Source organism: Carlito syrichta, unplaced genomic scaffold (genome assembly GCF_000164805.1).
Source record: "Carlito syrichta isolate Samal-C Ts95f unplaced genomic scaffold, Tarsius_syrichta-2.0.1 Scaffold302329, whole genome shotgun sequence".
NCBI lineage: Eukaryota > Metazoa > Chordata > Mammalia > Primates > Tarsiidae > Carlito > Carlito syrichta.
Window position 1 is genome coordinate 108,053 of NW_007246425.1, and position 23,240 is coordinate 131,292.

Here is a 23,240-nt window from a genome sequence, read left to right on the forward strand (position 1 = left end):
CATTTATATGTAAAAAAAATCCTATGACTTATAAAGCTTCCAAGTGCTCGCTTGAACAAATTGGCCCAATTAAGCCAATAAACTCAATTATGACACTTATAAAAAGGAAGGTAACAATACCTAAAGGAAAACTGACTTAAATAAGATACTTCAATTGAAAGAAAAACATGGAATGTACTAATTCAGTAAATTCTAACTTAACATACTCATTATGGAATTATTCACACCTTAAAATTATTTTGTGAGAACCATTAATTGTTATAAAAATCATTCTTATAATCTTTAGTAGATCATATAAAGTATGAATCATGAAGTTTGGAACAAGAAAATTTCATGTTAGCTATAGGGTAAGTAAAAAGCAAGCAAAAACAGCTCTTCATGGGCAGATTCTAAACTAGGAGCCATAAGATTTTAGGGAAATGAATTCAAACAAAAGCAGAGAAAACACATTTGCTTTCAGAACCTCTGAGGTATTTCTAGTTTGTTAGTAAATTATCACAGTTTAGAAAGTACCTCTATGGTTTCAATATTTGTCTTCTTCTACAATACGTATGCATACATGTTCGTACAAACACAAATGCTTACAACGTAACTCTCTTACACCGAATGTTTATTTTTAGAGTATTATATTTGCACATTTAACCCATGCCAATAAAAACTAAAGGTCTGTACATATTTTTCAGGTCAGAGAGATCGCATGTCCAATGAATTCAGAAAGGTATGGCTTTTTTATTATACCTCTATATAATCTTTACTGAAATCATAATAATTTGTAGTTGCAAAAAGAACTTAAAAAACACAAAAATATAAACTATGAGAACAAAATTCTTCAAGCTATTTGAAGTTTAAATACACTCAGAGAGTCACTAGAGATGTGATTTCACTATGTTATTAAAGATATACTATAAACACTTATTATCTTCAAACTTTAATATGGTGGGGTACACTAGCCTCAGTGGCAGGGTAACATTTCATTACATGTATGACCATCCTAACAAATTAGAAACTAAGTGGATTTATTTTTAAAATTAAGTTTACATACAGTCTTAGAAAAGCACTTCAAAATCCATCATATCTTTTTTATCATAATGAGCCATTGTTAAAAACAATTTACTAAAAGTCAAAATATTCATCTTGCTGTGAAGCAGAAAAATATTATTCTGAACAACTATCTCAAACATCACTTCTGAGGCCACTGTAAGTCAACGACACAAAGCCTCTAAACTTGGCTTTTCTTTATGCATCTGACAGTTTAGTGTCCACCGTGTTCCATGGAAAAGTAGATGAGAGTGCCTGCCTAGCGGAGAAGCAGCTCTCACAGCTCTGACAGGGCAGAGACTGGCCACAAGGCTTCACAGACACTAGGGGCGAAGGCACAGCATCACACAATTGGAGAGTCAAGTTATATTGAAGTTTGCTTCTCAAAAAAACTAAAGTTCTTTCAGTATAAAAAAGTATACTTTGAATAGAATTATAGCACTCCAAAAAAATCAATACAAAGAAAATAGTGATTTAACTCTGGATGATTCTCTACAACCCACCCTGACTTAGAGGAGGTCTGGTGGTGTTAAGAGTTCTACTGCTTTCCACTGCGAATCATCTGATCATTATTTAGACTATTTTTAATTAAATATTTATTTACATTCAATGCATCTATAAAGCATATTTCAGTAAACAACTCTGGAATTTTCTAAGGTCTATTTTTTAGCATATTTTTTAATATGTTGCATTTATTTATGAGGTTTCCTTCCAATGTAAATTTTCTGAAGTTGAGTCAAGCTTGAGCAAATGTTGGAGAATTCATGTGTAACAGGATTTGCCATGCACTCCTGTATTTGTAATGTTTTCTGCCAGTATAAATACTCTTCTGCACTCTATACCTTCTATTTCATGAATGGCATTTCAGCAGTCACTGCACTTATAACCCTTTCATTAAGAATGAACTACCTGATGCTGAGAAAGACACCGACCAGTATTAACATCTTTGCCACAGTCCCTAAACCTGCCAGATGCTGCTCCTCGTGTGAATTCTTCTATGCACAGTGAGGTGTGAGCATTGGCTAAAAGCTTTGCCACATTCTTCACACTTGTAGGGCTTCTCTCCAGTGTGGATTCTCTTATGTACAGTAAGGTGGGAGCACCGGTAAAAGGCTTTGCCGCATTCCTCACACTTGTAGGGCTTTTCTCCAGTGTGAATCCTTTTATGCGCATTAAGGTGTGAACACCGGTTAAAGGCTTTGCCGCATTCTTCACACTTGTAGGGCTTCTCTCCAGTATGAATCCTTTTATGCGTAGTAAGGTCTGAAAAACAGTAATAGGCCAGGCCACATTCTTCACATTTGTAGGGTTTTACTCCAGTATGAATTCTTTTATGTTTGGTAAGGTTTGAAAAAAAGTGAAAGGCTTTGCCACATTCTTCACATTTGTAGGGCTTCTCTCCAGTGTGAATTCTCCTATGATCATAAAGATTTGAGCAATATTTAAAGGCTTTGCCGCATTCTTCACATTTGTAGGGTTTTTCCCCAGTATGAATTCTCTTATGATTAGAAAGTCTTGAACAATATATAAAGGCTTTCCCACATTCTTCACATGTGTAGGGTTTTTCTCCAGTATGAATTCGCTTATGATGAGTAAGCTGTGAAAACCAGTAGAAGGCTTTGCCACATTCCTCACATTTGTAGGTTTTATCTTTAGTACGTTTGATGTTACGGCTATTTGAACTTGGCGATTTGCTAAAGACAGTCGTGCATGTATTATACTGAAGGGTTTCTCTATGGGTAGTCGATGGACATTGGCTGAGCCCATCATCCCATCCTTTCTGCCCCTTAAAATCACCCACACTTTCCCAGTCTTTCCCTAAGTGTAAACTTTCAAGGCCACAGCTTCCGTATCTTCTCAGTATCACTTTTTGGAATGAATCTTTTATGTTTTGTTCTGGCAAAAGATCTTCAGTGGGATAAGAAGAATTAGCTGAAAGAAACGAAAATTACAAATGATACAACTTACTAGACTCAGGTGAACATATATTACAAAACTAATCTATTAAATTATACCAAACACATAAACAAGGCTCTAATCTAAGCAAAATACGACAGGCTCCTTCATAGACATAAAAATTCAACAGAAATTATACTATCCAAAACACCTTGGTGAGAACTCTAAAAACCAGGTACCTCACATGAGCATAATACCAAGAGCCACATAAAAAGGAAAGGAAAGTTTGTTATATTTACATAACAGAGTCCTTCCTCCTTCCAATACAACATGATGCCTCTAAAAGTAAACTCCAGATTGTTGGCTTTTTGTTTAAAAGAGAAAAAATATAGTAGCACCTGTGTCTATACTTCTGGCTTTCGAGAGCCTTTCTGAACACTGGTTCCTGAACTCCCAAACACAGATGGGTAAAAGGACTAGTGGTATCAACAATCACAGGTTGGGTCCAATGAGAGAAAAGGTAATCAATTATCAAAGGAGGAGAAAGACTGTAATACCACAAATAGACAACAAGAGCAGCAAGATTACAGCTTCTTAAGGCAAACGATGGCAAATCTCTTTAAAAATCAAACACACAGTTCTAGAAGACATATCCTTAGAACACCTTTGAGAGGGTCCCAGAATCTCTATCCCAGTCAACTGGTGTCAGAAACCCCCCACCAAGACGAAACTACAAATACTGAGCTGTCTTTGTATTAAATACCCAAATCTCAATGAAAAATTAGACATGTATCTAACTATCAACATGGCCCAATCAAAGAAACATAAGTATTCACAGATCAGCAGTAACGAAATGGGAATGTACAGACTATACAAATAAAATCAAAATAACTATCTGAATGATGCTCAGCATGTAAAATGGAAACAGACCCAAGTCCACGGAACAAGGAAAACGACAGTCTCACCACAAAGACAAAAAGGACAGGAAGAAACAAAAATTGTGGTGCTGAAGAATACAGAGACTGATTTAAAAATCCTCAAACATAAAAAAGGCACTAAAAAGAAACAAGGAGCTCCACAAACTTCACCTAGGATAAACACAAAGAGAACACAAAGGCAAAACTTTTGTATGCAACTGAAGTTATTACCAGTCTAAAATATACTGGGGTAATTTTAAGAGTTTTTATGCAATCTCCATGGTAACCACAGAGAAAATACCTATAAAGATACACAAAACCAAATAAGAAGTCAGAGTATGCCAATAGAAAAATAAAAGAGACACAAAAAAAGACACAAAGAGGGAAAAATGATAAAATAGCTATAAAATAAAACTAAAATGGCAATAACAAGTACTTCTCTTTTAGCAAATTATTTATCCTATCACATAAATTGATGGATAATTATAACAATTAAAAACAGGATCCTACTATATATTTACCAAAGAAAGACAGTTTAGATCTAATGGCAAAAATAGACTGAAAGTGGCAGGATAGAAAAAGCTACTCACTGCAAATGTAAATCAAATGAGAGCAGAAGTCACAATTATATTACACAAAATATATTTTAAGTCAAAAACTCACACCTCGTAAAATACATGTAAACACTTTCAAAAACACAGAGACATTAAATAACCACAAAAGAGCTCTTCACTGAGAACCTATGACAAATGGGTTTCCAAATAAATAAAGCAACACTGACTGAGTTGAAGCAAGGAATATAAGGCATAATAGTAGGATACTTCTATACCCTACTTTCAGCAAAACTGAATATTAATAAGGAAGCAGGACTTGAAAGCACTATCAACAACTATACCTAACTGGCGTACAGTGAACACCCCACACAACAGCAGAATACACAATCTTCTCAATAACCCAAAAGTCTTACCAAAGTTTTAAAAACTAGAATCCTACAGATTATTATTTATGACAAAAAGGAATAAAATTAAAAATTAGTAACAAAATAAAACCAAAAAAAAAAAATCACACATTATGGAAATCAAGCAACATTCCCGTTTTCAAGGGTGGCAATACCTCATTGTAAAGATGTTCATCCCGCCCAAAGTGATCTACAGACTCAAGGCAATCCATTTCCAATGGCAAACTTTCTACCGAAACAGAAAAAGTAACATAAAAAGTACATAAAAATTTTATGAAGGAAGAGCCCATCAATCTTCAAAAAGAGGAACAATGTTGGCAGCGTCAGGCTTTCTGCTATCAAAACACATTACGAAGCTACAGTAACCAAAGTAGTTTGAAACTGGCATAAAGATAGACAGAATGCAGTACAGAGACAAATTCCTCCATGTATTATCAAATGAAGAGTTATTTGCACACCCATGTTTATTGCAGCAGTATTTATGAAAGCCAATAGTTGAAAGCAACCCAAACTTCCCTCACTCAAATGAATAAATACAAGTTTAAGTATAAACATAACACCACTCAGCTTTTAAGAAGCCAGAAATCTTCTAATATCTACAATAAACATAAATCTTGACGATATTATGCTAAATGAAATAAGCCAGCCACAAAAAGGCAGATACTATGTGAATCCACTTATAGGAGATATCCAAAGTAGTTACACTATTAGAAGCAAAAAGCAAAATGGTCTTTGTAGAGGGCCACACAATGGAGGAGATGGGGAGTTCTTTCATGAGCACTGAGTTTCAGCTATATAAGATGAAAATGTTTTAGATATATGCTATACAACAATGTAAATAAACTTACCATGACTGAAATGCACAATAGATGTGCTTTTTACAATTAAAAATAGACAATAACACCTAAAAGAGATAGTTAAGCTTTTCAAAAATCACCTTCAAATCACAAAAGTGTTTTTCTCACACAAAGATAATATGCATTCAGCAGTAAATAGATGTTGAAAGTAAGACAATTTCCATGACTACTCAGACAAGAAAAAACAACCACTGACCACCAACAAGAATTCAAATTATACCCAAAAAAGGTAATATTTATAGAGGCTGATCTTTACCCCATGCTGTCTTAAGTGTACAGAATTGAGTATTCTTGAATGAAATTATAATATATAAATAACTAAGAAACAGTTACGTATTGTGAGGTGGTGTACCCTAAAAAATTAACCATGGAAATATAAAACTGAAATACAAAATTAAGATAAACTTTAACCCACAAAATACTGAATAAACACAGTGTACTACTAAGAATATTTATAGATAAATACAATTTTCAACTGTGACAGCATCCACAAGGAGCACACATTTTGAACCATTGTCATAAAGTATTAACATTTCATAGCAAAAAGATTATAATCATACACAAGAAGCTTTAATGAGAGAAATTTAAGGAATAAGCATGCAAATGACACTAGAGGGTCTTTTTTTCATTTAATATATTTCTGTTATTACAGAAAATGGAAAGGCCATAATCCAGCTTTTGGAAATACAGAAAAACCTTGTAATTCTAGATATAGGAATAATATGAAAATTGTAAAATATGGTATGAAATACTGATCTATAAAATGAACAATTAGGAATAAATTATACTATCATTCAGATAAAGGTTGAAGAAAGTGGATGGCAATGCTAGTGACAACTTTTTACATGCAGTAAACTTACACATGCAAATGAAACCTTTTAATAAATTTGGAGTGCTCACTAATTATTTGATTTTTTTTTTTTTTTTTTTTTACAAAACATAAAAATTCTAGCATGTAGCTGGGCACAGTGGCCCACACCTGTCATCCCAGCACTTTGGGAGGCGGAGACAAGAGGATTATCTGAGTCCAGGGGTTCAAGATCAGCCTGGGAAACAAAGCAAATCTCGTCTCTACAATAAATCAAAAAATTAGCTGGGCATGGTGGCACATGTCTGTTCCAGCAACTTGGAAGGCTGAGGCAAAAGGATCACCTAAGCCCAGCAGGTAGAGGCTGTGGTGGCCGTAACCACGCCACTGCACTCCAGCCTGGGCAACAGAGGGAGACTTCAACTCAAAAAGAAAAAAAGAAAAAGAATAAATAAATAAATCCAAGCATATTATTTTAGAACTTCTGAAACTCGCCTAGCATGGTGACTCACATCTATAATCCTGGCACTCGGGTAGGCTGAGCCCAGGAGACCAAGGTAAGCAGGGACAGTAATGCAAGACCTCACCTCTAAAATAAATCACAAAATTAGGCAGGCATGGTGGTGCACACCTGTAGTCTCAGCTACTTGGAAGGCTGAGGCAGAAGGATTATCTGAGCCCAGCAGGTCAAAGTAGCCGTGACTGTACCACTACACTCCAGTCTGGGTGACAGAGGAAGCCCCCAACCTCCCCACACACACAAAAGAAAAACAACTTCTGAAACTCAAATTACAGGTATACCTGGCACATGACAAATCAGAAAATGAAAGTATACATGGGATACAGTCATGGTAGCCTTCACACTAAAAAAGAATGACATAAAATCGTAGTTATTAAGAAATAGGTAGCAATTAAGAATGTATCAGCCAGGCTCAGTGGCTCAGCCTGTAATCCCAGCACTTTGGGAAGCCGAGGTGAGCGGACTGCCTGAGACTGCAGGTTCGAGACCAGCCCAGGCAACTTGGCGAGAACTCTTCTCTACAATAAATCAAAAATTAGCCGGGCATGGTAGCGCATGCCTATAGTTCCAGCTACTTGGAAGGCTGAGGCGGAAGGATAGCCGGAGCCCAGCAGGTAGATGCTGGGATGGCCATGAGCGTGCCATTGCACTCCAGCCTGGGTGACGGAGTAAGACTCCAACTCAAAATAAAGAAAAAAAAGAATGTATCATGTGTTGGGGAATATTCTAAGTTCTTTTATGGCAATAGTATCTTTAAAATTTCTATAAAAAGAGTAGATACAATAAACTATTATACACTAGAGGCATTTGCAACATAGAGCTTAAATTTCTAGTTCTTACTAGGAGAAGGAAAATTTTTAAATGAAATAGACGACTACAATTTCTCATATTTAATGAGATGTTACTGTTCTTTAAAAAAAGAAAAATAAAGCCAGGCTCAGTGGCTCAGCCTGTAATCCCACACTTTGGGAGGCTGAGGTGAGTGAATTGCTTGAGCCTGCGGGTTCGAGACCCGCCTAGGCAACTTGGCAAGACCTCATCTCTACAATAAATCAAAAATTAGCTGGGCGTGGTAGCACACGCCTGTAGTTCCAGCTACTCGGAAGGCTGAGGCGGAAGGATCACCAGAGCCCAGCAGGTCGAGGATGCGGTGGCCAGGAGCGGCCATTGCACTCCAGTCTGGGTGACAGAGTGAGACTCCAACTCAAAAAAAAATAAAATAAAATAAAAATAGGACTACCAGAAAATTAGAAATCCCACTTCTGTGTATATAAACTAAGGAATTAAAATCAGTATCTCAAAGAAATATCTGCACCCCCATGATTATTGCAACATTATTCACAATTGCCAAGAATGAGCACAACCTAAATGTTTGTAGAAGTTGTCATCCATAAGTAATTAAATCCTGCCATTTCAGCAACATGAATTGATATGTAAGGCATTATGCTAGGTGAAATGAGCCAGGCACAGAAAGGCAGACTGCATGATGAGGGGCCTGAAAAGACTGAACTCACAAAAGAGAGCACAACGCTGGCTGCCATAGCCTGGTGGTGGGGAAGAGGGTGACATCGTTTAAAGGGTACAATTTCCAGGTACAAGAAAAGTAAGCATGGCGATTTAATGTACAGCTTCGTGTCTACGGCTAATAAGAAAGTTCGGTATATTAGAATTTACTAAAACAGCAGACTTCCAGGGTTCTCACTATATTTTAAAAAGCAAACAAGCAACTGTGAGGTGACAAAAATGTTAATTAACTTGTCTGTATTAATTATGTCATGTCTGAGCTCAGTGGCTCAGCCTGTAATCCCAGCACTTTGGGAGGCCAAGGCAAGTCAATTGCCTGAGCCTGCAGGTTTGAGACCAGCCAGGGCAACTTGGCAAGACCTTGTCTCTACAATAAAAAATAAAAAAATTAGCTGGGCATGGTAGCACATGCCTGCAGTTCTGGCTACTTGGAGGACTGGGGCAGAAGGATCACCAGAGCCCAGCGGGTCGAACTGGGGTGGCCGTGAACATGCCACTGCAATCCAGCCTGGGCAACAGAGTGAGACACCAACTCAAAAAAAAAAAAAAAAAAAAACCATGTCACAATGTAGACATATATCAATTTATTATCCTATACACAATATTTAGTTATACTATTTTCATTAGTTAAAAAAATCCATGTTAACATACACACATATAAATGCATACATGTGTGTATATGTACATCAAATAACAGTTACCCAAGGTAATCTATAGATTTAGTGTAATATTCATCAAATGACCAACATCATTTTTCTCAGACCTGGAAACGACAATACAGAAATTCATACAGAAACAAAAAAGAGCATGAATACCCAAAACGATCCTCAGCAAATAAATAAGGCAAGAAGTATCACACTTCCAGATATCAAACTTGATGTCTACAGTAACCAAAACAGCCTGATGCTGGTACAACAACAGGCACACTGAACAATGGAACAGGACAGAAATTCTGGAAAAAAAACTCGATCTCTCAACCAACTCATCTCCCACAAAGTCACCAATAACAACCACTAGGGAAAGGAGACCCTACTTAGCAAATAGTGCTGGGAAAACTGGCTGACCACATGAAGAAGAATGAAACCGGACCCCTACTTATCACCATACACAAAAATCAGCTCTAAATGGATCAAAGACCTAAACATAAAACCCCAAACTATTAAGAATGCTTGAAGAAAACATAGGAAACACACTTTACACACTGGAACAGGCAACCAACAATTGACCAAATCCCCAAAAGTAAATGCCATAAAAGCTAAGTAAGTGGGACCTCAGCAAACTGAAAAGCTTTTGCACAGCGAAGAAACCATCAAGAGAGTGGGGAGACAGCCCACAGAATGGGAAAAAATATTTGCAAACGATGTGTCTGACAAAAGCCTAACATCCAGGATCTACAAGGAACTCAAAAGAACTGAAAGAAAAAACCAAACAACCCCATTAAAAAGTGGGCAAAGGACATAAACAGACACTTCACAAAAGAACACATATGAGCAGCCAGCAGACACATTAAAAAATGTTCAGCCTCACTATTCATCAGAGAAATGCAAATCAAAACCACCATAAGATACCACCTAACTCCAGTCAGGATGGCCATCATAAATTAGTCAAAAAACAACAGATGTCGGCACAGGTGTGAAGAAAAGGGAATACTTCTACACTGTTGGTGGGAGTGTAAGCTAGCTCAACCTCTATGGAAATCAGCGTGGCAATTCCTAAAAGAACTAAAAATTGACCTTCCATACAATCCAGCAATCCCTCTCTTATGTACCCAGAGGAACATAAATCGTTTTACAAAAAAGATACCTACACACGCATGCTTATGGCCACCCTACTCACAGTAGCAAAAACCGGGAACCAGCCTTACTGCCCACTGAAAGTGGACTCATCGTTCCAAAAAGTGATACGTATACATGATGGAGTATTACCCAGCCATAAAGAACAAATCATGGACTTCACAGCAAATTGGATGGAGTTGGAGACCATCATCCTTCGTGATCTATCACAGAAACAAAGAATGAAATGCCACGTGTCCTCGCTCCTCTACGGGCCCTGAACACTGACCACATCAGCACAAAGGCGGATCGGCAGCAGCTGGGCCCTGCGAGAGGACGGGGGGTGGGAGCAGGGAGGGAGGCACACAGCAATACAAAAGGTGCTGGCACTGTCCCCATGGGAGGGTGGACCACTTAGAAGCCCAAACTTCTCCTGTGTGCAGCCCGCTGAGGCAGTTAACCCTCACTTGAACCCCACAGTCCCGTGATAAAAACTAACAAAATAAAAATAAGGTATGAGCTGGAGTTTAGTATATGCTCAGCAATGTTCTGAGCTCCTCAATGAACTTATTACAGAAATGAACAGAGTAGATACATTAAACTGAGAAATTTGGGCACAGAGAGTCTAAATTTCAAATCTCAGTTTATATACAATGAAAATTTAGAAGTAAAATAACATTACATTTTTACATATATTTTTTAAAATGCTTAGTGTTTTTATAAATTTATTGGTATGGGCAGGTGTGGTGGCTCACACTTGTAATCCCACCACTTTGGGACCCTGAGTCAGGAGGGCTACTTGAGTCCAGGAGTTTGAGACCAGCCTAGGCAACATAGTGAGACCTCATCTTTACAAAAAAAAAACAGGCATTGTGGCACACACCTGTAGTCCCAGCTACCTGGGAGGCTGAGGCAGGAGGATTGCCTGAGCCCAAGAAGTGAAGCCTACAGTGAACCGTGATCATGGCACTGCACTCCAGCTTGGTAACAGAGTAAGACTCCAACTCAAAAAAAATACCGGTTATGAATTTCTATAAAATCACACTTTAAATCTTCATAGAACAGGAAATTATAAAGCAGAAGAAAACGTACATGATCTGTTTGTGGTATTCCTGTGATTTCTAGACCTAATTCCAGTATCATCACTACTTTCACACATTTAAGACACTTTATAGATTGGAAACTTTAAAAAATGGTTTAACATAGAGTTCTTCAAAAATATGCAGATACTATCATGTCCCTAAATGCCATGGTGAGCAGTCAGATCATGCAGTCCTTTACAAGCAACAAAGACAACTTTGACTCTCACTGTAAACTTGAAAAAATATCACTGAAGGGAAAGTAAAGTCCTCAGAGAATGTAAGAGCCTGGGACAGAGATGCTTCTCTATGAGAACAAGAGACAGAAACCCTGACTTCTCAAAACACCGTTTCCAGTAGAGCAGAGCTTCTCGGCCACATCGTAAGGTCTGGCTTCCTCCCTGACCACTGGGCCTCTCACCTGTTATTCGTTTCATCTACTCCCACCTACCTGGGGGTCCAGCTGCTTCCTCCTGTCTCTTCACATTCCAGGGCTGTTTGCTTTGCTCCAGACAGATAATCAGGTCTGGCTTAGAGACAGCAAATCCTGTTTTATTATAAAGATAATAATAACAACATGACTCTAGTTGTAATACTTCAATTACCAACCTAGTACTGAGCTAGGTAGAGCAAAGAGAACATTATAGAAGATTATAGAAAAGTAATCCCAAATTACTACTTCCTGACAAAACCACAGAATATATACAAAACCACAGAATATATACAAATATATACAAAACCACAGAATATATACAAAACCACCGAAAATACAGAAAATATTTTCAATTTGAAAGTCCTTGGCTTGACTACCCAGGACCAATGTATCAAAAGCTGATGAAGGCAAATGGAAATTAAAGTGTAGGAAACAATATTTTATGCTAATACAATTCTAGATATCCCGTTAATCTAGAGTAAAAGGTACAGCTCATCTGAAGAAAGAGGATAGTTCATGTCAATATGAGGTATCTTGAATATTTTCTCTTTTGCATCAACAATCTCACAGGTTTTTCCCTGAAAGCAGGGATCAGAACTCATCCACGAAAAGCAGAAACTCTCAAAAAATATTCTACAAAGAAAGGAAAAAATACGCTTAGTATGAAATAGACATTGTGCAGTGAAGACCCTCTCACCCAGGGAGACCAGGTTTCTGTGGTTCTCCAACATCACATCCCTATACAAGTCCTGCTGAGCGGGGTCCAGGCATTCCCATTCCTCCAGAGAAAACTCTATGGCCACATCCCTGAATGTCAACAGCCCCTGAAAAACATAAACAAACATATTTACCAATAAACTCTATTGTGGGCAAATCTGACTCTAGCACAAATAAAAAAGTTAAGAAAACTGGCTCTGACACCCACGAGAGATTAGAGCTATCCAATAAGATACCGTTTAGCACAGTGAAATTCTCTGATGAGTTCTTTAACTAAAGACACAGGATGGCATACGAGTCACTAAACCAGCACAGGAACTCTTCTTCTGTGTGTAACCAGTAAGGTAGTAGGGAGAATACCCATGTCACTGTTTCAATTTTTTTAGTTACATAAAATGTTAAACCCATGTTAAATTTAGATGAACATAAAGTGTCATCTGTGTCATTTGCAAGTAAGCTAATGTCAAACATAAATTTAAACACTTTAGTATCTTACTTTTATGTGCTATAAAGAAGTTAAATATATTTAGCTCTACTAAACAATAATTTGAGGAAGTATCTTTCTAAAACAATTATAAAATGGTTTTTGTCTACAAATAATAACACAAAATAGTTTAAAGTTACTTTCTAAGGTTTTCCATAGAAATGGGGTTTACTAAGAATTAAAATTATAGTCAATATGTCATTAAAACTACCAGATATAAAAGAAACAATTATGTACACAAAACATATAAACAAGAGCAAGATATGCTTTTGGTACGAAAAGTTTATAACTTTTAAGGCATAAAGATGTGTGTCTGTTTAATGAATAGTTTTACATCATTTAAAGTTACTCAGGCCAGGCGAGATAGCTCATGCCTGTAATCTCAGCACTTTGGAAGGCCAAGACAAGAGGACTACCTGAGCCCAGGGATTCAAGACCAGTCTGCATAACTTGGTGAGACCCATCTCTACAGTAAATCAAAAACTCAGTTCCAGCTACTTGGAACGCCGAGGCAGAAGGATCGGCTGAGCCCAGCAGGTCAAGGCTGCAGTAGCTGTGAGCGTGCCACTGCACTCCAGCCTGCACAACAGCAGGAGACACTGACATACATACATACATATATACATAGTTACTTAAATGTTGTTTCAAACTGAAGAAATAAAAAAGATATAGGGAAAACTAAAATACAGAAAATTGGAAAAAAGCCTGGCATGGTGGCTCACACCTAGAATCCCAGCACTTTAGGAGTCCAAAAGGCAGGAGGATCACTTGAGGCCAGGCATTTGAGACCAGCATGGGCAACATAACAAGTCCTCATCTCTACAAAAAAGAAAAAGGTATGGAAAGCTGGCGTGGTCTGCAGGTGACTAAGATTTGTTAGACTTGGTTATAAAGTTTTAATAAAATTAACTTTACTGTTGGTAAAGTACTAATTAAACATAAAATTTGGGTTCTTTTTTGGGCAAAAATATCATTTAATATTAATAAGTGACAGTTAAAATATTTCTGTTCACCTTTTGAGTAAACTGTAAAAATATAAAGGATAGATTTTTGTCTCATGCTGTCTTTTCTCAGGACTTCTGATTGTTTGGACAACAGAGTCTTCCCTCTACCAAAGAGTGAAAGTTTTTGCTTTTTAAAACCTTTTTATTATCATCCTGGCTAACTGAATGACTATTACTTGTGATCCATGATTTGTGTTCCTATTTTGGTCAAGTGTGTTGAAACTCTGACACACCTGATACTTCCCAGACTCTAACTTCAGCTTCAAGATGAAGTCTTTTTTTCTTTACCTCTAACTGTAGGATTCCTTACCTCTAACTACAGGAGAGTTCCTCAAGCATCCAAGAGAGATAGATGATTCAATATGTTAAGTGGCAGAGGAGTCTTGTCAAATAAAACATGTATAACCTTCTTCAAGTCGCATTTAATGAATATATTAATATATGTTCCAAAATTGTATGAGATTTTTAAAATGCTGATATGTCTAGGTGCAAGCTATCACTTATGTTATGATTATCAAGTTAAATTATTGAAGGCCATAGAAATAAACAAATATTACCGTCAATTATGTCTTTACCTTGATAACTGCAAGTCCTTTCCACAGTTAATTGCTTAATTCTGATATAGTTTAAAGCAAACTCTTCATATTAAAGTATTGTGTCTTCAAGCAGGTTCATGAAAAGGATGGAAAGAGCCTGACAAGCTCTCTTAAATACAAGTTTCTGATAGCTTTAAATTATATCGTTTGAACTGGGTAAGAATTCCCAGAACGCAAAGAGACTGACTCGTCTATACAACTGCTAAGATAAGCAGGATAGAAATTAATTGAATGCCAAGAAAATATGATGCTAGAATTTAATGCTGAATCAGCTAGTACTGAAATTGTTTAGATATGCAATCCAAATAGACTCTATAGTCCAAGTCAGATTACCTGTGATAAGTCATCCATTAAATAGTGCTCTGCACCCAAACTGGAGAAACAAAATGGGTATTTAAGAGAATACAAATTCAATGTTAAGCATGAACTCATGTAGAGCCTGGGTGGCCAACAGGTCCTCCTGAGTCCTTAAAGCTTCCAATACTAAGATCTCTGCATTCCATGCTCAACATGGAAGAGATAAAATGATCCATATTGTGTGTATGGCGGGGGGGGGCATTGACAGTTCTAAATTGCTAAAATAGTTAATAACAAATGTTTGTCTTGTCAAATCCATATTTCCAGGAAAACAATAAAAACTTCTAGCATATTTCTGGCATGTCATGGCCATCTAAACATTTATGGAGGGATTTCATTCAATGGTCATTTTTCAATACATGTTCTCTAGATGTAAAGAAACTTTGTGTAAGAAGGCTGATGTTGTAACAGTAGGTCAAAGGTTGTTAAGAAATGTGTTTTCCTCATGAAACATTCCTAGAAAAATCTCCAGTGAAAGAGAGGTTTCACTGGACCAGGTGTAAAATAGTTTATTTATTTATTTATTTTATTTTATTTTTGAGTCAGAGTCTCACTCTGTCACCCAGGCTGGAGTGCAATGGCATGCTCATGGCCAGAGCAGCCTCAACCTGCTAGGTTCAGGCGATCCTTCCACCTCAGCCTTCCAAGTAGCTGCAACCACAGGTATGTACCACCATGCCCGGCTAATTTTTTGATTTATTGTGGAGATGAGGTTTCGCCAAGGCTGGTCTTGAACCCCTGGGCTCAGGTAATCCTCTTGTCTCTGCCTCCCAAAGTGCTGGGATGACAGGCATGAGCCACCGCACAAAGCAGTAAAATAGTTTAAAAGATATGACAGAGCCAACAGCATTAGGCAAAGCTACCCAAATTGACTAGACTGCCTTGGTCAAAGGGACTGCAGATTGACAACAATCAGATCCACTTTCAGTGGAAAACACAAGTTGACCCCTTATATCAGAGTCTCTGCAAGGCTTATACACCTAGTAATAGAACCTCACGCATGTTTTGCTACTAAACTGGTATTAATACATGCGGTAAGACCTTGATGCATCATATCAAAATATATTTTCACCAGGTAAAAAAAGCTTTTCATGGCCCACTGACTGAGGACGATTAAATCCTTTATGATCTAGAACCTAGAGACTGCATCTTCCAAGAACATCATAAAAACATCAGAGAAAGATGTTTTCTCTGCCCCTGCCACCTAAACTGCAGCAAAATGTTGGAACCTCTGAGGCCACCTTAGAGTCCTGGAATTATATGCCCGTTGGAGACCCTAAGGTAAAACTAACAGGGAAGTTTCTCCTCAGAAACAGACAGCATCCTGGAAATGGACAGCCTTTTCCCAAGATCATGGATCAACATTTCTGTTCTCAAAAGACTTTTCTCTCTTAAGTTTTCCCTGCTTCTGCCTCAATGAATGTGTGGTTTCTCTGGTGTGCACTCACTGGATATACTTTTATTTATAGACAATTTCACAGCCAGCCTTACACATAAAACATATGCCTTGATAGATGAGATGAAGGACCAACGTAGATGAGAAATGTTAACGGCATATTTCTGGCTTAGTCAGAAACAGAGCTTCCGTCCGCTCCTGTTACTCTACATCATAGATAAGTAAAACACTGCCCATAAGCCTGCATTCTTCAGGATGGCCACCCTCTCCAGCTCTTTCTTAAACGAGGCAATGATTAGAAACGCATTATTCTGCAAAGGCTACACTTGTACAATAGACTCAATTCTCTTGCTGAAGTTGTGCTAAATAATAAAAAATGCTCTAGATGACTAACTGGCTAGGTGGAGCATCTGTGCAGTAGCTGAAACTTCTCGCTGCACACAGAGGAACACATCAGGTGTCAGAGCCTGGGTTGTAGGGGTTGAATAAGCAGGCATCTCGGTTACAATGAGCAGACTCTTCATGTGGCTCATTCTTTGGCTTACTTGATCACAGTTGCTTTGGTTCGCAGGGACACAGACTAAGAAGCACATTCCAAACCCCTTGTATCAGCCTCCTGGTGGTCATAATAGCAATCTACCTGATGCACTGCAGCCTCTCAAAAGTTCTAAATGTTTGCAGACAGTCATCTCGAAGTGTCAAATGACCTCTCTTTACTGAGAATGACAAAACGTCAAAGAAATATGTGAATGATGCTCAAAACTATGAAAGACTTGCTGAGACCAGAAACTCAAAATAATGGTAACTAGGTTTCCATCACACTCTCACCTAAGTAGGAACTTGAACAAATGAGGGTCATTTTTTTAAAAATTATGGGAGGTCATTATTTTGGACTGAGCTCTTGCACAAGGCCCCCACAGGCCAGACAAAATGGAGTCCCTCCTGCTAAAAGTGACATAATCAAGCTGAGATTTAACAAAGCAGACAAACAGACCAGGACTTGTTCTTTAAACAGGAGATTCCAGCACAAGGTCTTCTCCACTCTAACCCTTATGGGAAAAAAATTAAAATTCTTATTTCCACTTTGCAAAATTCACTGTTCTGTTTTCTAGCAGGATATGAGATGAAATAAGCATTTTACAGGGCGACAGAGTGGCCTCGATGTGTAACATTTTTCTCTATCCCTTGAAATTAAGAGGATGACCAAAAGGAGGGAACAGTTAAATTTAGCTTAGAGCTGACTCCTTACATAATTTAAGATCAGCCCATAGGTTTCCATATACTTACTAAACTGTAACCTGACAGGATGTGCAAACCAACCCACTGTTATGCCAGTCGCCAACTTTCAGGCAATCAAAAACAGCAAACTGTTCAGATCAGCCTCAAATAAGACAAGCACTGAGCTGTAATCCATCTGGCTGTTTCTATATTTCACTTCCATTTTCTGCACATCACATTCATTTCTCTGTCCATGAATCTTCCACCACGTGACTGTGCTGGAGTCTTCCTAGGCCCGTTCTGGTTCAGAAGGCTGCCCAATTCATGAATTGTCCTTCATGCAATTATATTTTGCTAAATTTAATGTCTTCGTTTTGCTTGTTTTATCAGCACACTGAGTGCGCATAAAAGAGAGTTTGGCCAGGAAGAAAAAGGCAGAAGAAAGAAAAGTATTATGAAGCACTGTCAATCTGAAATAACAAAAAGGGCTGGCAGTAGTGGCTCACACCTGTAATCCCTGCACTCTGGAAGGCTGGACAGAAGGATGGCTTGAGGCCAGGAGACAGACAGTAGCCTAGGCAAAAATGTAAGACTTTGTTGCTACAAAACATCAAAGAATTCAGCCAGGTATATTGGCCTGGGCCTGTAATCCCAGCTGCTCAGGAGGCTGAGGTGGAAAGACTGCCTGAGCCCAAAAGATCAAGGCTGCAGTGAGTCGTAATTGTGCCACTGCACTCCAACCTGGGCAACAGAGTGAGACCCTGACATGCACACACAAGAGGGGCCAGAATCCCTTTTAAAAGTTTATGTGGGTAAAAGTTAGTTATGGCTATGCAGAGGACAAAGACTCCAAAGAGATAAGGTCAGTGCTTCAAAGGTCAAAGTTAAGTTCTTGCTTATCTAGGCAGAATACAATGACAATTAACAGGATTACAAAATGTTCTAAACATTGTTTGAGGGTTTATACATGGCTTGAGTTATATCACATTAATTCATTAAGGTCTGTTTTCTTTTTCCTACATCTAGTTCTGTTTTTCTACAGCTGGTTTTCACTTCCTTTCCCCTTAAGAGAGTTGTGAATATTCTATCTTAAGGTAATTTGATAGCCATAAAGTCCTTGAGTGAGAAAGCCAAGACAGAGGCTAACCTAAAATGAAACAAAGGTTACAGCTGCCTTTGACATGACTTAGGCCCTATACTCACATTCCTTTAAAGCTCAAAATAATGTACAGCACCTACAGCTTAAATTTTGAATTAAATATCTTCACAAGACCTGTAGATAGGGGACAGTGTAGACCTGATGGAAGTACTGGCTTGTGCTACAAATTCTGTCCCAGAAGGGGCGAGGCTCAGGCTTATTCCTGCATCCATGCAGGCAGATGAGATTATAAGGTGATTCAGAAGCCTCCAGGGGTGAAGGGACCAAGTTGCTGTGGCAGATTCAGGGTGTGGAGTCAAAAATAAGCCGAAACCCCTCTAGGCTTTTGTGTTTGACTGGAAAGTCTAGGGCAAGGGTGATGTGGATACAGTTTGCAAGCCTGGAGCTTCGTCCTAAGAGGGTGTGGCCCCATTATTATCTGATGTGCTTGTGCCTCAGTGGGGAAAATCACAAGGCGGCAAAGCAGGATGGGGTGAAGGGGTCTGTCTCAGAACTCATTCCCTTTGTGTCCTCAGCCCCCACTGAGCCAGGCAGAGACAGTAATCACAGGGCAATTCACATGTGACAACCTGTCTGCAGGGGAACAGAACCTCCCTTCTTCAAGACACCGACTCCTGTCCAGGGCCCACCCTAGCCATGCTGGGTGACACAAGCATGCTCCTGGATCCCCTAGTATCATTTGCTGGAGACCCTGTACTCAAGTGTCAGAAACCAGAACACAACAAAAAACTCTATTTTGTAAGCGGTAGTTCTCAGGGCATATTGTCTGAAATTATTACACTGCGAGTAGGAAGGTGTTTTCATTCCTGCGTTGTTTGAAAATGAAAGTCATGATCCACATTAAGTAACAAAGCAGACTATTACTCCATCAAAACATCAGATTCATTAGTCGTTGCTTAGTTTGTATCTTCTATGAATTGTGACCAAGAGGTGATGCTGCAGTAAGCCATGGTCATGCCACTACACTCCAGCCTGGGTGATAGGGGTATAGAATTTTAGTTTTGCAAGACAAAAAGAGTTATGGAGATGGATGTTGGCGATGGCTGCAAAACAATGCAAATGTTCTTTAATGCCACTTTATGTACACTGAAAAGTGGATTAAAATGGAAAATGTTGTTATGTATACTTTACCACATAGTCCTTTTAAAAATGGTTTTTAGGGCAACCCCCTTGGGTCCCCTCCCACTGTGGGAGCTTTTCTGTCCTCTTAGTAAATCCTGCTTTTTTAAAAAAACGGATTTTATATATAAATCCAATTAGAATTTAGCAAAGGCAATGGGGAAAACACTACAAGGCCTATAAGAAACACATGCAGAATAAAATTTCAAAAGAAACGTGTAAAACACATATAAGGAAAACATAAAAGACTTCAAAAGTCACAAACATGGCCTAAAATTATTTGAATAAAATAGTGCAACATCCTAAAAACATTGACTTTAACACAATTTCAGTTATTTAACACAATAGACAAAAAATGGATAACGGCAGGTGGCTTATAAATAAATGACAGTAAAAATTAAAATCCACACTGAAATGACAGAGAAATACTTATTTTTACCTATCAGTTGTTAAAACAAACACACTTTCTAGTGACTCTGTGAAGGAACAGGCATTTCTCCAGGTTTAGAAACTGATGAAACATATAAAAACACAGAACTTTTCCAACGTGTTCCAATGATGTAGTAGTAGCCAAAAGAAAACCTGAATAAATTCATAACAAGACAACTTGAAGTTAATCGGAAGTGTCAAAACAGGCACAGATGTTTTAATAAATTATAATAAATTGAGTGCAGAATTTTATTAAAATATATTTTTTTATTATTGAAATGCAAATATACTTGAAGATGTAAAATATGTTGATATATTGATTTAGTTTAAGAGACTGAGTGATCACTATCCATGATTGCAAAAACAGCATTGTCTAAACAGATATCTATTTTTATCTATACCTCTATTTATAATTATTACCATATCTATATATATGATCAATCATTGGCCAATAGGATGAATTAAAAAGTGATGTACTTGAAATAAATGGGAATGTCTGATAAAGCAGATGAATTTGAAATACATGATAAAAGTAGATTATTACTTAGTATCCAAAGACTTATCCACTTATCCACTCAGAAAATAGGAGATTATCGCCTACAATCTTTCATATTATTGAAGATAATATACAAAAAAATTCTGTGGTTATTATTATTACCTGATATAAGGGAGATGACATTCATTTAAATGGAAAATAAAAGCTCTTTGTAAGCTGGATACAAAATTTTCTTTTTTTTTTTTGAGTCAGAGCCTCACTGTCATCCAGGCTAGAGTGCAGGGTTATGCTCACAGCCACCACAGCCTCGACCTGCTGGGCTCAGGCAATCCTTACACCTCAGCCTTCCAAGTAGCTGGAACTACAGGCATGCGCCACCACACCTGGCTAATTTTTTGATTTATTGTAGAGACAAGGTCTCATCAAGTTGCCCAGGCTGGTCTCAAACCCATGGGCTCAGGCAATGCTCTCACCTCCGTGTCTCAAAGTGCTGGGACGACAGGCATGAGCCACTGTGCCCGGTGATACAAAATATTACAAGTATCATTGAAACAGGCTGGGAAAATGGATGACCTAAAAAATAAACACAGGCTAAAAAAGTTATACAGCATATAAGAATAGTATGCAAATGTCCACTATTAAAATTTTTAAATAGTTTTAGTATGAAATATTGAACATAATTCAAAAATGTGTTTATTTACATGGAATGAAGTAAGTAAACACTTCATGTGGAGTAAAACAAAGTACAAAATAAAAAATTCTAACAGTTCGGAATATTGTCAGCAACTCACATGTATGCTGGAACACTTTCACTGTGCCAGTGTTCCCAAGCACTTCAAGGTGTTTTTACTCAATAGCGCCTCATCAGCAAACCCCTAAGGCAGGTGCACTTATTCCCCATGTCCCAGTGGAGAAAAATGCAGGGAATCATCCAAGGTCACCCACATACCAAGTGGCTGAGCTGCACTTGGCTCTGACCCACTCCTCTCTGATTCTCTTTCTCGGACGGTGTCTTTATTTATTAAACACCCCCTCATCGAGCAGCTTCCTCAGGCCAGGCACTGTGCTTGGCAATGGGACTCCAGTGTGGAAGCAGAGATGGCTCATAGAAACAAATGAAATAGTAAACATGATTCAAAAATGTGTTTTACCACAGCAAGAACATCCGAGAGCACGTGAATGCCAGGACACGCCACCGCCAGGCGGCCGACGTGCGCAGAGGCGGGAGAGCCGGCGGGGAAGGAGAGTTAAGCAAAGCCTCAGAACAGCCACAGCTGAGCCAGGCCTGGCTCCCTGTGTCAGGACGGGAAGGTGATCATAGTAAGACTTTGATCTCTGCCTCAGTTTCCTGGAGCACAGCCCTGACACCCCTGGAATGTCGGAAGGGAACGTGTCCTTTGCGCGTTAACGAGATGACTGAGGGCTGGGGCTCCTGGACCCCACTGACACGAAAAGGAGGTGCCACATTGGTTTTTAAAATTAAAAATAGTTCACTATACAATAAAAAGAAGCAACTAGCGGAAACAAAAAGCAGCACACAAGCGAAAACTCTTCCCAGCCCAGCCTCACCCCCAGTGAAACCACCTGGACGAATCGGCCTGTGTCCTTCCCCAGCGGCTCCCTGCCTTCCCAGGCCACCCATCCTGCGCAAAGGACACGCTCCAGCGCGCTGCCCCACTTCCGAGGTTCCAAGCAGCCTCAGCCTCCTCTCCTGTCGGAGACCGCCCGAAGACGAGTCTTTCTCTCGAAGCCCAGACCAGTCAGAAACCGAGATGTGCCTGGGACGCAGGTGGGCACAGAGACAGGGCTGCCCCCGTGTCCGGGGACCCGTGCCACGTTGCCTGCACACAGCGGCTAGTGCCCAGAGCCCGGCTGGCCAAGCAGGTCTCGGCCCGTTCTGGGCCCTGCAGTGTTCCTGCCTTCCCCTCAGAGTCTGGCTGGGGACAAATCATCTGTTAACAGTAAGAAAACACATTTTTCTCAATCTGAGGAGTGTGAGCTACCTTTAAATGATCAAGCCCAGAGAACACAGGAATCGAAGTCATCACCCCTAGACGCTGTCGGGTATGTGGGCACTGGATTGGCAGATGTCTCAAGCAGCTATAAACCACCCAGGAAGGCCACACGCTGGCCACCACAGCTCTTCCATTACGGGTCAACAACACAAAGTTGTCAATCACTGACTAATGCTGTTTCTGTAAACCACTAAGGAATCCTGACAAGTTGTACTGGTCCACTCCGTGTTCCCCTTTTTGCCTTTAAAAACCTACTTGTAGCCAATGGCAACACAGAACCCACATCCAAGGTGACTTGGGTCTGAGTCTTTCAGGCAACTGTCCCTACCATGGCTGAAGAAAATTCTTTAAAATTATATTGTGCAGCCGAGCTCAGTGGCTCAGCCTGTAATCCCACACCTTGGGAGGCTGAGGTGGGTGGATTGCCTGAGCCCGCGGGTTCGAGACC

General features: G+C 39.0%; 1 pseudogene; it reads right to left on the reverse strand.

Annotated features, from left to right (window-relative positions):
• Nucleotides 1–593: 593 nt before the first annotated feature.
• On the reverse strand, nt 594–12,647 carry LOC103258690 (annotated as a pseudogene).
• Between the last annotated feature and the right edge of the window lie 10,593 nt (nt 12,648–23,240).